The sequence below is a fragment of the Euprymna scolopes genome, chromosome 29, assembly GCF_053919585.1.
Source record: "Euprymna scolopes isolate OS-2025 chromosome 29, ASM5391958v1, whole genome shotgun sequence".
NCBI classification, from domain to species: Eukaryota; Metazoa; Mollusca; class Cephalopoda; order Sepiida; family Sepiolidae; genus Euprymna; species Euprymna scolopes.
The window spans coordinates 21,874,695-21,889,694 of NC_136510.1; the positions used below are offsets into that span (position 1 = coordinate 21,874,695).

A 15,000-nucleotide genomic window follows, 5' to 3' on the forward strand; every position below is an offset into this window, starting at 1 on the left:
TAAAGAAGTCAGATAAAATTAGCAGAGAGCGAGACTGGCGACCGTAAGAGGCGAATGATGCAGATGACAGATGGAGAAGGAAGGAAGGAGAGTTAGTCGGTCGATGAGAAAAATGTTGTCAGACTTTATTTAAACACGGAAATGCGCGATTTTTCTTCCGCTTTCTGCGAGACGACATCTCCTTTTCTGAGTAAAACGAAAGACGCTAGTCACCGGAGGTTGCTGGGAAGGTAGGTACTTGGGGGGGGGGGAGGTCAGGGTGTGGTGTGGCTTTTGTAACAAAAGAAGTACATGTGTGTGTAGTTTTTATCTTTATATTTAGCAAAAGAAAAAGAGCGAGAGAAAGAGAGAGATAAAGAGAAGAGAAAGAGGAGGAACGAAATGAGGAAGAGGGAATCTTCTTACTTTATCCGGTAGACGGCGATACCACGATAGAAAGACAATGCCACTTGGGCAGACAGTGTTACATACATACGTACATACATACATGATGATGGCAGCAAATTCGTTTTCGAATATTACCATTACTTGATATATATATATATATATATATATATATATATATATATATATATATATATATATATATATATATATATATATATATATATACAGAAACATGAAAACAAATCGGTGATGGGTCGCACGAAGGTGGCTTTTAAGCCCTGCTAAACTCTGGCGTTCTTTGGCATTGTGCATACATACATACATACATACATACATACATACATACACACATACATACATACATACACACACACATACATACATACATACATACATACATACACACATACATACATACACACATACGTACATACATACACACATACATACATACATACATACATACATACATACATAAAAAAGGCTTCCTTCAGTCTTGACAGAATACCCATTGTAAGGGTGCCTGGATACCCACTGTAAGGGTGCCTGCGTGTGATATTATTGTGGTCTCTAACCAAACCTCTTCATATGCGACTGTTGAATACCAGTAGCAAGTAGAGGTTCAGGATGACTGGAAACAATGCAGAGATTAGCGGAAAGCACATACAGCGCCTAGAATTCTCAAATGGTCACCCATCTGGTACTAGACAGGCTCAACGTTACTTAACTTCGGTGATCTGACGAGAATCGGCGTCAGTTTCAGTTACTTGGAGACTTGAGTAGAATACGTCGATGGTCCCTTCTCGACAATCAGCCTGACAAGCTCGAAACCATTTACATTCTTACATGGCCCTCTACCCATCGGACTGAGGTATTCTTCCTAATTAGTACCTAGGAGGTTTGTTTTAAGAGCTTTGCTATTCAGAGTGGAGTAGGTTCATTGCTTACTGCCTGCACCATCCTGATCAGGGAATGCTGGCGGGATTGTTCAGAAAATTTTGCCCAGATCAGAGTGTTCCTTCTTTACGAGTGCTAACTTGACTCTCCCTACTTTCTGATCTTTTGTCACATCTTCCTGTGAGGAGAAAGAAGTAAATACATTCATCTATACATAATACATACATACTGACAAACATACATACATACATACATACGCGACCCTATGCGAACTTTAAAGCCTGCTCAAGCGGAAAGCTATTTTTTATACTAATGAGTGATCACCATCGAGGCCGAAAAGCCGTCCGAGGATAAGGGTTAATAAGAATATTGGTTGAGCGATGAACAACATCTTGAGAGGATTGGAGATGAGAGGTGAAATGATCAGAATTCTGTAACTGTTTTACAGAAGGTTAGAGACGGCTCAACAAGAATTTAACATTGGACTTGAGAACGACCGTTATATAGTTATCTGAGAAGCAGCACTGTGGTATTTTGTCCATAGACGTGTAGTTCTTGGAAAGAAACTCTGCTCATGGAAGATGTGTATATTTTAGGTACACAGAAGGAGAAATGAAAAATTATGGTTTTGGCAACGTAACAAAGCTATTGACATGTATGCAGCAGCAGCGGCATAACGCATTTGCAAATGACCAAGCTGTGGCACGAAGTGACGGCAGAACGGAGAAAGCAAAAGGAAAAAAAGAAAAAGAAAGCAAGGAGGAAAAAAGCACATAGCGGTGCGAGGTTTAACCACGTGGCAGCATGAAATGGCTTTTAAGCAAGTGTCGGTTCAAGAAATTTTAAACAAAATGCAGGACTTGTTAGTCTTCCAAACTTTTACTAAAATTGTCAGACGACTGTGTGCCATGGGCCGAGCTACAGACATAGCAGCTGGTTATAGCTGCGGACTGGGAAAGTGTTAACTGACCCAGAGCAGAAAAAAGCAGAAATGCAACCATATTCTCGCTGGCTTAATTTTCCCCACTCTTTATCTGTGCCTAAACCTAAACATAGATTCCATGATCAAAGCTTTTTTCTTAGAACTGCCCGCCTGTGGAATTGTCTTCCGTTTTCCTGCTTTCCAGCTGTCTATAATATGGTTGTCTTCAAGTCCAACGTGAACAAGTTTCTGATGAGCCGTTCCACTTAAGTTAACAAATTTACCAAACTTCCATTACTATCGATTACTATATTGTCCTTTTGACTACTCTACACTCTTTAACCCTTATCCTTGAGTGGCCTATCGGCCTTGATAAGTGGTGACGCCTATGTAAAAAAAAAAAAGAAAAAACGTTTCGGTCGGTGTAGCATTTGACCTTTGTAAGGCATGCTGGTTGCCATCTTGGAAAAGAAAGGAGAAAAGTTACTGACTCCATAGATGGTTTCGTATTCTTGGGGTTGTTTTTGCTTTTTTTCGTCATAGTTTCATATCAGGCCTCATCTAAAAAATTCAGAATGTTAACCTGTTTCTGAATTTTTGAGATGGGGATTGGTATTTTGTATTAGCCGGATTATTCAAACTACTATTCTCATATTGAGTGCTACTTTCAGTACGATTCGGTCGAGGTAACCTCTGACTTTCTTCAGGTGTATCGTGTCGAACTCCGTAATTTTTCTGTATAACTCACTGAGGACTGAAGTGTCAATCTCTACAAGTTTATACTTCCTTGCTTACTGCCTGCGCCATCCTGATCAGAGAATGCTGACGGGATCGTTCAGAAAATTTTGGCCAGATCAGAGTGTTCCTTCTTTACGAGTGCTAACTTGACTCTTCCTACTTTCTGACCTTTTATCACATGTTCCTCTGAGGAGAAAGAAGTAAATACATTCATCTATACATAATACATACATACTGACAAACATACATACATACATACTGACAAACATACATACATACATACTGACAAACAGAAATACACGCTAAAAAGCCGCGACCCTATGCGAACTTTAAAGCCTGCTCAAGCGGAAAGCTATTTTTTATACTAATGAGTGATCACCATCGAGGCCGAAAAGCCGTCCGAGGATAAGGGTTAATAAGAATATTGGTTGAGCGATGAACAACATCTTGAGAGGATTGGAGACGAGAGGTGAAATGATCAGAATTCTGTTTTTATGACGGCTTGACAAGAATATGTTCATATAGGACAAAAAACGACCAGATTGTAGTTAGTTGGAAGGCAGTCAAATGCTATTGTGTCACAAAGATGGAAAGTTCTTCAAAAGAAATTTTGTTTATGGGCGTTCTGTTAAGTTTAGGTACGAAGAAAGGAAAATTATGTACAGTGGTTGTAGTAAGACGATTTTATACTGTAAATTTACTTAGAACTGAATTTTACCCAGTAGTTTAGTATATAGATATACTAATTTAATGTTCGTAGTATGTTAGCACCTTCTATCCTCCTTTTTAATAAATAGGATCTCCTGATCACCGAAGACGCAATGTAAAAATAAATAAATAAAAATGATATCGCTTTTGGATAGTATATATGAAACTAAAATATATACTTCTTGATCTTCTGGCTAGGATCCAAGGGTAGTATCTGTTCTATCTAAAGAGTTGTCTATAAATTGGGAAATGTTACAGACTCCTAGAAGGAAATTGGGGATAAACTGTAATAACCAGATATACTCTGACACTACATTAACCAGATTACTTAGATAAATACGTTTGCAGTTTTAACAAAAGGGCTACAATACTTGGCTTTTTTGGTCAAGATCAAAGTGTAGAGTTGGCCATGTGCCTAAGTTTTTTGTTCATCGTTGATTTTGACTGTATTTTTTAACATGAATAAAAGATTTAATACCTCAAAGTGTAGTATCTGTTCTTCAGATGCTGCACTTCCATTTCTTGTTCTCTTTCGGTGGAGCATTAGTCCTTCACGACTGAGACAATTTTTATTTTTGTACCTTTTCTCCACGTTAAAAAACGACCCTGGTGTCTAACTCTGTCCCGTGGGGAGGCATAGTAAATAGGTACAATAATATCGCAGGGTCTCCATTCACGTTGAACGTCTGCCCAGTAACAATATATTAAATATGAAAGATGCCATTGTGGAATTTCCACATGCCCTGCTACTATATATAATACATACATGCATATATATATATAAAAGTGAAAGTGTCTGTGTGTGTGTGTGTTTGTGTGTGTGTGTGTGTGTGTGTGTGTGTGTACATTTCCGTACACAATAACTCTGTCAATTTTCAGTCTACACACGCAAAATTTGATATACAGGGTAGTGAGGTTTGGGAAAATCTTTCTAATTGGTGCTCAGCCAGAAATTTGGCTGGTAAGGAGTCAAAGTTCAACGATTTGACCTTTGAGAACTCTACAAAACTCCTCCACCAATTTCGGGTCTAAACACTTGAAATTTTAGATGTAGGTTCCTTGGACATGGATCTAACTTAATAACTCGAGTTGAACAATACAAATACAATACATGTTAAGGGGTCATAATAGGGAGTAAATTAAAAAAAAAATTGACCCTTTTTTTTTTTTTTTTGCTCAGCATACACCTCCAAACACCCGGGCAACGCCTGGCACCCATGCTAGTATATCTATAAAAGAGAACGTGTCTGTGTGTCTTTGTGTCTGTCTGTGTGTCTGTGTACATTTTCCTTCGCAATAACACAACGTTTACTATGATGTCATACATTATGCATTTACTGATGGAATATATCTTATATGTTATGACGTCATTGTGAACAAACAGGAATACAGATATTCTGCTGGATTTTGGTCACAATGACGTCATGCCATGTAGTGTATGACGTCATGTATAGGGCAAAAGTGATTTCTCAAGCATTGCCAGACAACCTGCTAGTATATATATATATATATATATATATATATATATATATATATTGTATGTCAGGTCATGTTATATGCTACTGGTACCATGTAATCCAGTATTACCTGCCTCATGGTTGGGTCACTGGCGACTAAACTGGTTCCCCCACCAGACTTGTTTAGTGAGGAGGTAGGCTAGTCTCCCTTAAGGATTAAAAACAAGTCCTTCCAAAGGGTAAATGATCCCTTTTTCGGGGTCAACGGGCAACTAGCACCACGTGTGTTTGTGTGTTGGGGTGGAGAGAGCTCCCGTAAGCCGTGGTGAAGGCAGCCTTTCTAGGAGAAGCAAATCTCTGATTTAAAAATCCAGAAAGCGTGAGACCAGTACCCGCATGAAGCTGGTCTGCAGTTTAACTTGTTGCTGGCTATCTTGCTCTTGTTTGTTGCTGGATCACAACATTTTGAACCGAGAGAGAGACTTAGCTGTCGTACAAAGCTAAGACTCGATAACATCATCTGTGTACAGATACTCCTCAGGCATTTGTCTATAAAAATGGTCCTGTGGCGATGGAAGTCATTTTTGGGCTCATGGACTTTAAGTGTCTGAGAGAGTGGCACTCATCATATATATATATATATATATATATATATATATGTGTGTGTGTGTGTGTGAAAACACACATATATATGTGTGTGTGTGTGTGTGTGTGTGTGTGTGTGTGTGAGTGAGAGAGAGAGAAACAGAAAGAAAGAGAGATCGGCTGTCGGCGCCATATTGACAGTGATGAAGAAATAGCCGGATAAAGCTTCTATATCAGTACATCCGCTCTCTGTGGTGTTATTCATTATATTATTAATATCCGTTCGAAAAGGCATGAAACTATATATCTCTTTATTACATCTGCAAATTTCTTAGACAATAATTCAGGAGAGAAATATGGTGAGAAAATCGCTCCCCCATACGCACTCACTGTAATGGTGAGTATTTCTGGGCGTATTTATTTATCCCATCCCTACGAGGTCAGACACAAGGTCAAATGTTAGTAAAAAAGTTTTTTTTTAATTTTTTTTTATTGCATTTTCATCCCAAACAAGGCACATTGCCACTTTATTGTAGGGGGCTACTATCAGGGACATAAGCATCAGGGGTACTGTGTAGGAAGTTGGGCAGCAAGATGTTGGGTCACGTTACACTTGAACTTCTGCATGTCGGTATAGTCGGGGAAGCAGGTACCCGGAAGGGAATTCCAAAGTCTAGCTGTTCTGGGGAAGAAACTACTGGAGTAGAAGGCTCTCTTGCATCTAGGGATCTCTACTGTGAAGGGCTGGGATTTAGCTGCTTGCCAGGTTTGTCGGGGGTATTTACGTCGAGGGAGCACACGTGATTGCAGTTCGTTAGAGCATTCACCGTTAAAGTACTTGTACCTATTTACTCTGCCTCCCCACGGGACAGAGTTAGACACCAGGGTCGTTTTTTAACGTGGAGAAAAGGTACAAAAATAAAAATTGTCTCAGTCGTGAAGGATTTCTCCTCCACCGAAAGAGAACAAGAAAATGAAGTGCAGCATCTGAAGAACATAAGATTTATTTGCTTCCCCACTGAGCAAATTAGGCACAAGGCCGTTTTTTAATGTGGAGATAGGGGGAGGGGGAGGGAAAGGGGGGACCAGCTCCCGAGAGGTGGGAAATGGGAGCTGGATTAGAAACTGTTTGTGTGAAGGGTTGCCCCTTCAGTGACCAAGATCAGATATGTGGGGTTACCCCCACATATGGTCTTTGCTAGTCATAGCTAGTCATTGCTTGCAGCATCTGAAGAACAGATGGTATTTATTTGCTCCCCCACCGAGCAAATTAGGCACAAGGCCGATTTTTAAAGTGAGGAGTGAAGGGGAAATGGGGACCAACTCCCCGTGCAGTAGGGGAGCTGGATAGTGACAATTGGTATGAAGGGTTGCCCCTACATTGACCAAGGTCTTATATGTGGAGTTGCCCCCACATATGGTCTTTGCTTGCAGTATCTGTCGGAACAGATAGTATTTATTTGCTCCCCCACCAAGCAAATTAGGCACAAGGCCGATTTTTAATGTGAGGAGTGAAGGGGAAATGGGGACCAACTCCCCGGGGAGTAGGGGAGCTGGATAGTGACAATTGGTATGAAGGGTTGCCCCTACATTGACCAAAGTCTTATATGTGGGGTTGCCCCACATATGGTCTTTGCTTGCAGTATCTGCCGGAACAGATGGTATTTATTTGCTCCCCCACCGAGCAAATTAGGCACAAGGCCAATTTTTAATGTGAGGAGTGAAGGGGAGGGGGAAGGGAAAAGAGGGACCAGCTCCCGAGAGGTGGGAAATGGGAGCTGGTTAAAGGTCAGGTATGTGGGGTTGCCCCCACATTTGGTCTTTGCTTGCAGTATCTGCCGGAACAGATGGTATTTATTTGCTCCCCCACCGAGCAAATTAGGCACAAGGCCGATTCTTAATGTGAGGAGTGAAGGGGAAATGGGGACCAACTCCCCGGGGAGTAGGGGAGCTGGATAGTGACAATTGGTATGAAGGGTTTCCCCTACATTGACCAAGGTCTTATATGTGAGGTTGCCCACACATATGGTCTTTGCTTGCAGTATCTGCCGGAACAGATGGTATTTATTTGCTCCCCCACCGAGCAAATTAGGCACAAGGCCGATTTTTAAAGTGAGGAGTGAAGAGGAAATGGGGACCAACTCTCCGGGGAGTAGGGGAGCTGGATAGTGACAATGTGTATGAAGGGTTGCCCCTACATTGACCAAGGTCTTATATGTGGAGTTACCCCCACATATGGTCTTTGCTTGCAGTATCTGCCGGAACAGATGGTATTTATTTGCTCCCCCACTGAGCAAATTAGGCACAAGGCCGTTTTTAATGTGAGGTAAAAACCAGCTCCCCTAAAAGTAGGCAAAAAGGGGGCACTCTGGTTACCAAAAATAATAATTGTCCGAGTATAGAGGGTTTCCCCTCCATTGACTGGTACAAATTATCTTAAGTGCAGCATCTGCCGGAACAGATGGTATTTATTTGCTCCCCCACAGAGCAAATTAGGCACAAGGCCGTTTTTAATGTGAGGTAAAAACCAGCTCCCCTAAAAGTAGGCAAAAAGGGGGCACTCTGGTTACCAAAAATAATAATTGTCCCAGTATAGAGGGTTTCCCCTCCATTGACTGGTACAAATTATCTTAAGTGCAGCATCTGCCGGAACAGATGGTATTTATTTGCTCCCCCACTGAGCAAATTAGGCACAAGGCCGATTTTTAATGTGAGGAGTGAAGGGGGAAATGGGGACCAACTCCCCGGGGAGTAGGGGAGTTGGATAGTGACAATTGGTATGAAGGGTTGCCCCTACATTGACCAAGGTCTTATATGTGAGGTTGCCCACACATATGGTCTTTGCTTGCAGTATCTGCCAGAACAGATGGTATTTATTTGCTCCCCCACCGAGCAAATTAGGCACAAGGCCAATTTTTAATGTGAGGAGTGAAGGGAGGGGGAAGGGAAAAAGGGGACCAGCTCCCAAGAGGTGGGAAATGGGAGCTGGTTAAAGGTCAGGCATGTGGGGTTGCCCCCACATCTGGTCTTTGCTAGTCATAGCTTGCAGTATCTGCCGGAACAGATGGTGTTTATTTGCTCCCCCACCGAGCAAATTAGGCACAAGGCCGATTTTTAATGTGAGGAGTGAAGGGAGGGGGGAAGGGAAAAAGGGGACCAGCTCCCGAGAGGTGGGAAATGGGAGCTGGTTAATGGTCAGGCATGTGGGGTTGCCCCCACATCTGGTCTTTGCTAGTCATAGCTAGTCATAGCTAGTCATAGCTTGCAGTATCTGCCGGAACAGATGGTATTTATTTGCTCCCCCACCGAGCAAATTAGGCACAAGGCCAATTTTTAATGTGAGGAGTGAAGGGAGGGGGAAGGGAAAAAGGGGACCAGCTCCCGAGAGGTGGGAAATGGGAGCTGGTTAAAGGTCAGGCATGTGGGGTTGCCCCCACATCTGGTCTTTGCTAGTCATAGCTTGCAGTATCTGCCGGAACAGATGGTATTTATTTGCTCCCCCACTGAGCAAATTAGGCACAAGGCCGATTTCTAATGTGAGGAGTGAAGGGGAAATGGGGACCAACTCCCCGGGGAGTAGGGGAGCTGGATAGTGACAATTGGTATGAAGGGTTGCCCCTACATTGACCAATAACTTATATGTGGGGTTGCCCCCACATATAGTCTTTGCTTGCAGTATCTGCCGGAACAGATACTACACTTTGATCTTGACCAAAAGGTACTTGTAGAACAGGCAGAGGGATGCAACATTTCGTCAATGTGACAGAGGCTGAAGTTTAGCTGACAGTTCAGGACCTATCAGATTGGCGATTCTCTTTTGAACCTTGTCTAGGAGTGAGAGACTAGTGGCAGATGCACCAACCCAAATATGACAACAATACTCCATACATGGGCGAATGGTCGCCTTGTAGAGGTATAGGATACTTTCAGGCGTTAATAGCTGATTCATTTCTGTGGAGGGAACTGGATTTGAACCTGGCACACACAGGCTTTTTGTCTTGTTAATTATTTAGTTATATTCGATTAACACACTTTTAGACTTGAGAATAGATAGGTACGGGCAAAAATGGTGGAATAAAGATAGGAGACAGAGTTTCAAAAGCCGGTTCATCAGAATTTTTTTGTAGGTTTCCGACTACTTTTTGAATGCATTTGAAAGATTAAAGACTAAAGTTAATTTCCAAGAGGAAAATAAAAAAGTTTGAAGTTAAAATAAATTAATTGTAAAAATCTTTGGAAAAATAAATATTAGTTTTCTGGGTCTATTTCGAAGTAAATAAAATAAAGTCCTAAGATATTGAATAAAATATAAAAATCATCTTGTTTGTACAAAAATAGCTTAATTAGCCCCCAAAAGCGAGAGATTCTCGCTTCGTTCAACCAGAGCAAAATGTCCTCGTCACAGAGATATTATGGAGGCCCCAAATCTCAGGAAGTCAAAAGGCTGTCTGAAAATGACGTCAGGTATTTAAAGAAAGATAGGGGGTGCTGGTTTTCTTTCTTTTCCTAGCCGTGCATCCATACATTCCTATCATGAATGTTTGTATAATTTTTATTTATTTGATAGCGCCTGCCAATAATGACACCTAAGAACTCGACACAAGACCCTTCATTCAGACATCATATCAACTATTAGATGTAAATGAAGTTTTAGCGTCTACGTTTCCTTGTTTATTTCCCCGGGGAGCTGGTTGCCGTTACAGAAACTTCCTCACGCAAGCCAACCAAGCTATTCTCTTTGATCAACCATAGTTTCATAACATCTGATGCGTGATATCTGATTGGTTAAGTTAATAAACTGGTATCTGCATAAAAAAATAAAGTAAAACTCTTGCATCTTTGCGACTACAAATACATATTTGATTCAAATTCACCAATTTTATTTGTTGAACGTTAGTCTCTGTTCTTAATAACAAAAAATGCATTCCATTCAATATTTTTCAAAAAAATATTTCATTGGCCTGCATGGTATACCGTTGATAAAATAAAGGGTTTCGTCCGAAATTCCGTGCAAATTCTCGAGCTAGACAGAAAGGTTCCCGAATTCATCAAGAGAAATTTTAAGAAGGTCGAAGGCTACATCAGCCGAAACGTTGTAAAATAACACTCAAGATCAGAACAGTCGTTCTAATACAAATAATACGAAGTAAATTTTATTCTTGCTAACATCATGGAGCAAGGATCCTAAAAAATAATCGACGAACAGGGATCAAATATTGATTTTGTAGGAAGAAAACTATCGATGACAAAAAAGAATCGAGGAAGAGTCTGGCTTTACTTTATATATTAAATAATAAAATGAAAAATCTCGGTTAATTAATTGTTTGCACATATTGGCCTGAAAACGTCTAATGGTTAATGAATATGTATATGCAGGAAATGTGAAAGTGTTTTTGTTGCCCTCAAGACAATATCGAGATAATAATGTACCTATTTACTATGCCTCCCCACGGGACAGAGTTAGACACCAGGGTCGTTTTTTTAACGTGGAGAAAAGGTACAAAAATAAAAAAATTGTCTCAGTCATGAAGGACTGCTCCTTCACCGAAAGAGAACAGGATATGGAAGTGCAGCATCTGAAGAACAGATACTACACTTTGATCTTGACCAAAAGGCCAAGAATGTAGCGAATAAGAAATCTATTCCCATTGTTCTTTTACACCAAACTAAAAAGTTTCTTGAAATTGCGAAACACACAGACCTGTCAAAGAAAAAAGGTGTTTCGTTCAAGAAAAAAGGGGGTCTTAGTAAAATATAAGATGGTCATTCCAAAAGTAAAGCCTCTTATTTTTTTAAAAAATTCAAACAAATCCAAACAATTGAAGAGCTACGAAAATGGGAGTGGTACCATTAACATGAGCGAGCTTTTATGCTCCAGAATTTATTTTTCTACACCATCATTCTCAATACACGTTTCTCAGCGATGAACGATGGCTGTGCATGGGCGCCCGGGGCGTGTATTGTCATAAAAGAGTAGCTCCAAATTCAAGCATCAAATTTTTGTAACTAAAAAAAGTTGAAGAGCGACGAAGACCACAGCGGTACCATTAAAACGATGGATTTTTGTGCTGCAGAATGTGTTTTTTTTTTCTCTACATAGTTACCACCATTCTCAATGCACTTTCGCCAGGAATTCAATAACGCATCTCTGTTTCTTTGTATTACACCCAACATGCATGGATCAATAATAGATCTGATTAGAAATAAGTCTGCGAACGATCAACTGTTCCCTTTCTTCCCACGATTAAATGATCTTGCGGGTAATAAGATATGCTTTTAGTAAATTTTCAGACACTTTTCATACAAGCATTTTAAATTGCCGTAGACTCTTGAAAGTTCAGTATGTTGTTGCTATACATTTTATGAGATGACTGATCAATTTTTATGATCTCAAGTTCAAATGAACAGCTACGGCAGAAATTGGAATACACACTACTAAAGCCTGATTGTCACAGCTGATGAATTTCAAAAATGCAATGTGAACGTGAGGACACTTTAGAAGAAAGATATGCGATAACATTCTGTTTTAAACTTGAAAAAAAAAAAAAAAAATCCCACAGAAACGTATGGAATGCTTCATACTGCTTTTGGACCATCTTGCATAAATTGAGCATCAGTTTTGCAAGGAAGTCAGGGCGTTTGGGAGAGATGCTGAGAGGTGTGGGAGGAGTAAGGAAGTCAGAACATCAGAGTTGATTGGCCAAATAAAGAATTTCATGGATAAAGACTGTCGTATGTGTATAGAGACAACAAGTGCACAGTTTGATGTCAGTGTGGGAACTGTACACAATTATTCGCGATGAACTGAAGACGCGGAAAATTTGCACGAAGTTTGTCCCAAGGGTTCTCCGAGAAGATCATTCTCGTCACAAACTAATTGACAAAGATGGACATCAAGGCAGTTCCTCACCCTCCCTTTAGTCCAGACCTTGTTTCTTGTGACTTTTGGCTATTCCCTAATCTGAAGAAAACCTTAGAGGCTGTCGCTATATGACGATTAAGCAGATAAAAGAGGCTCATACAAGACGACTTCCATGGGGCCTTCCAGAAGTGAATTGCAGCCGGAGGAGATTACTTCGAAGGAGATTAGAGTTTCATGTGTATACTTATCAATAAAAGCGCCCACACGAAAAAATGACTGGAAACTTATTGAAGGCACCTCGTAGTATTAGATTGCAACAAATAAAATCGCGTGTTAACACTGGACGGTGATGAGGGGGGCGGGGCCTAATAGCACGGCTCGTTTAAGATTTGCCGTGACGAAAACAAATTGTCACGTGAGAATATTAAGATGTTGGGAACGTTCAAAACGACGCGTCCACGAAGAACGCAGGGGTCGCGTGTACAAGTATACGCCCCCACCCAACAATTGGGGTCACGCGGTTTATCCTCGTTTGTTTGTTTGTTTACTTTTAGTGTCTTCCTAAAAATGTCCAGAAGACGAAGGAGAAGGACAAGAGTAAAAAAACAAAAAATAAAAAAAAAAAAAACTTACAAAAACTAAACAAAAAAGAAAAAAAAACAAAAAAAAAACAGAACAACAAAAAAAAAAACAACAAGAAAATGACAAAAAAAGAAAGAGAAGGATATGAAAAAGATAAAAAGAAAGATATGATGGCAATAAAAAAAAAAAAGAAGAAGGAGAAACAGAAGAATAACAACGTTTTGGCCAAAATCATTAGTTGTGATCATTAAATTTTTAGATGAAAATACAGAATAGTTAATTATGCCACCACCAGGTGTATCAGAATTTTTGTAGGAATTTTTGACACCCCTAACACGAAACTGCGAATAAAATATAAAAATCTCGTAATGTCTCTGTTAAAAGTGGGTTGTTTATTTTCTTTATGGATTATACTTCCAAAATAAACTATTAAAGTTGTTTTAAAAGTAATAGAAATATATATATATATATATATATATATATATATATATATATATATATATATATATATATATATATATATTTTAAACAGTAATGAATTTTCCGAACTCAATATTTTTCAATTTTTAAAATTTAAAAATCTATCAAAATTTTTCTATTGACTCTTATTTTTACGATATTTTTAGTGTCAATGTGAAATTTTATGTTCTTTCCAATAAACCGAATATAATATTTTAGACAAACGTTTTTTTTTAAATTCACGCCCCCCTTTTCAAGTGTCTATTAAAAAGTAAATAATTAATTTACTCACCGAAAAGTAAATAATTAATTTACTCACAAATTGAAGAGAAAAGGTCAATAAATAATATATTCAAATTTAAAACAAAAAAAAACGTAGTGTTTTTTTTAGAATTTTACCTGTAAAGTTTGAAGTTTAAAACCACGTTATTTGTTTTTTTTAAAACCACGTTATTTGTTTTTTCTTTTTCTTTTTTTTTTAATGGAACCTTGGTCCTTGCTCCTTTAATTGAAAAAAAAAAAATAGGGCTTGAATTTCATTTTTCGAGGAGTTATAAGCTTGGAAAACAGGGGGTCGAATAATTCACGCCTCCCATTTTGAAATGTCTATTAAAAGTAAATAATTAATTTATGTGCCAAAGTTTATATATCACAAATTGAAGAGAAAAGACCAATAAATAATATATTCAAATTTAAAACAAAAAAGAACTGTTTTTTTAGAAATTTACCTGTAAAGTCCGAAGTTTAAAACCTTTTTTAAAAAAAAAAAAAAAAACACGTTGATTTTTTTTTTTAATGAAACCTTGGTCCTTGCTCCTTTAATTGAAAAAAAATTAGGGCTTGAATTACATTTTTCGAGGAGTTATAAGCTTGGAAAGACGGGATGGAATTATTCACTATTTTCACGAAATTTCTGACACACCTACCACCCTCCCCATGTTAAAAATTGTTTTTAAATAATAATACTATTATTTTAACATGGTACTATGCTCCACCACAAGATCAAATTTTGACAAATGGTCCGTTCTTAATGTTGGAAACAGTCAGCTATTCAGAAATGGGAGAACTTTGGATTGGAAGAAAAACTTGATAAAGTATAAAACAACTTCTGCACTATTGACCTAGAACATACTAAACGAAGTGAAACATTAGAACAGATACAACACTTTGTTCCTAGAAAAAAAAAGAATGTTCCCGATGAATATCACAATTTTTCGGTCACAATCTCCTTCACAAAACATAAAAATACATTGGTTTCAGCATTTTCCGATATTGCTTCGTTAGCGTCTGATATTTCTATTACGTGTGTGAGTTAGAGGTTTCGGAAAACTATTTTTGGACGTGATACTCTCATTTCCCGTATTTCCTTAAATGAAATCTGAACAAATTATATTACACCCTCG

At 38.9% G+C, this 15,000-nt stretch overlaps 1 protein-coding gene and 1 pseudogene across 2 annotated transcripts in view; both read right to left on the reverse strand.

The window, feature by feature from the left end:
- LOC145252539 (noggin-like) overlaps positions 1 to 15,000 on the reverse strand; it is a 112,202-nt gene that overhangs the window by 52,638 nt on the left and 44,564 nt on the right. Inside the window, exon 1 of one of the 2 annotated variants that reach the window (XM_080112088.1) lies at positions 1 to 221. This exon is cut by the window's left edge and continues 109 nt beyond it. The exons of the other annotated variant lie outside the window; for it this stretch is intronic. The gene's annotated coding sequence lies outside the window, so the exon portion shown is untranslated. Of the gene's footprint in view, positions 222 to 15,000 lie in introns of those variants that run through there. 2 annotated transcript variants of the gene reach the window in all.
- LOC145253000 (U2 spliceosomal RNA) lies at positions 11,187 to 11,321 on the reverse strand (annotated as a pseudogene).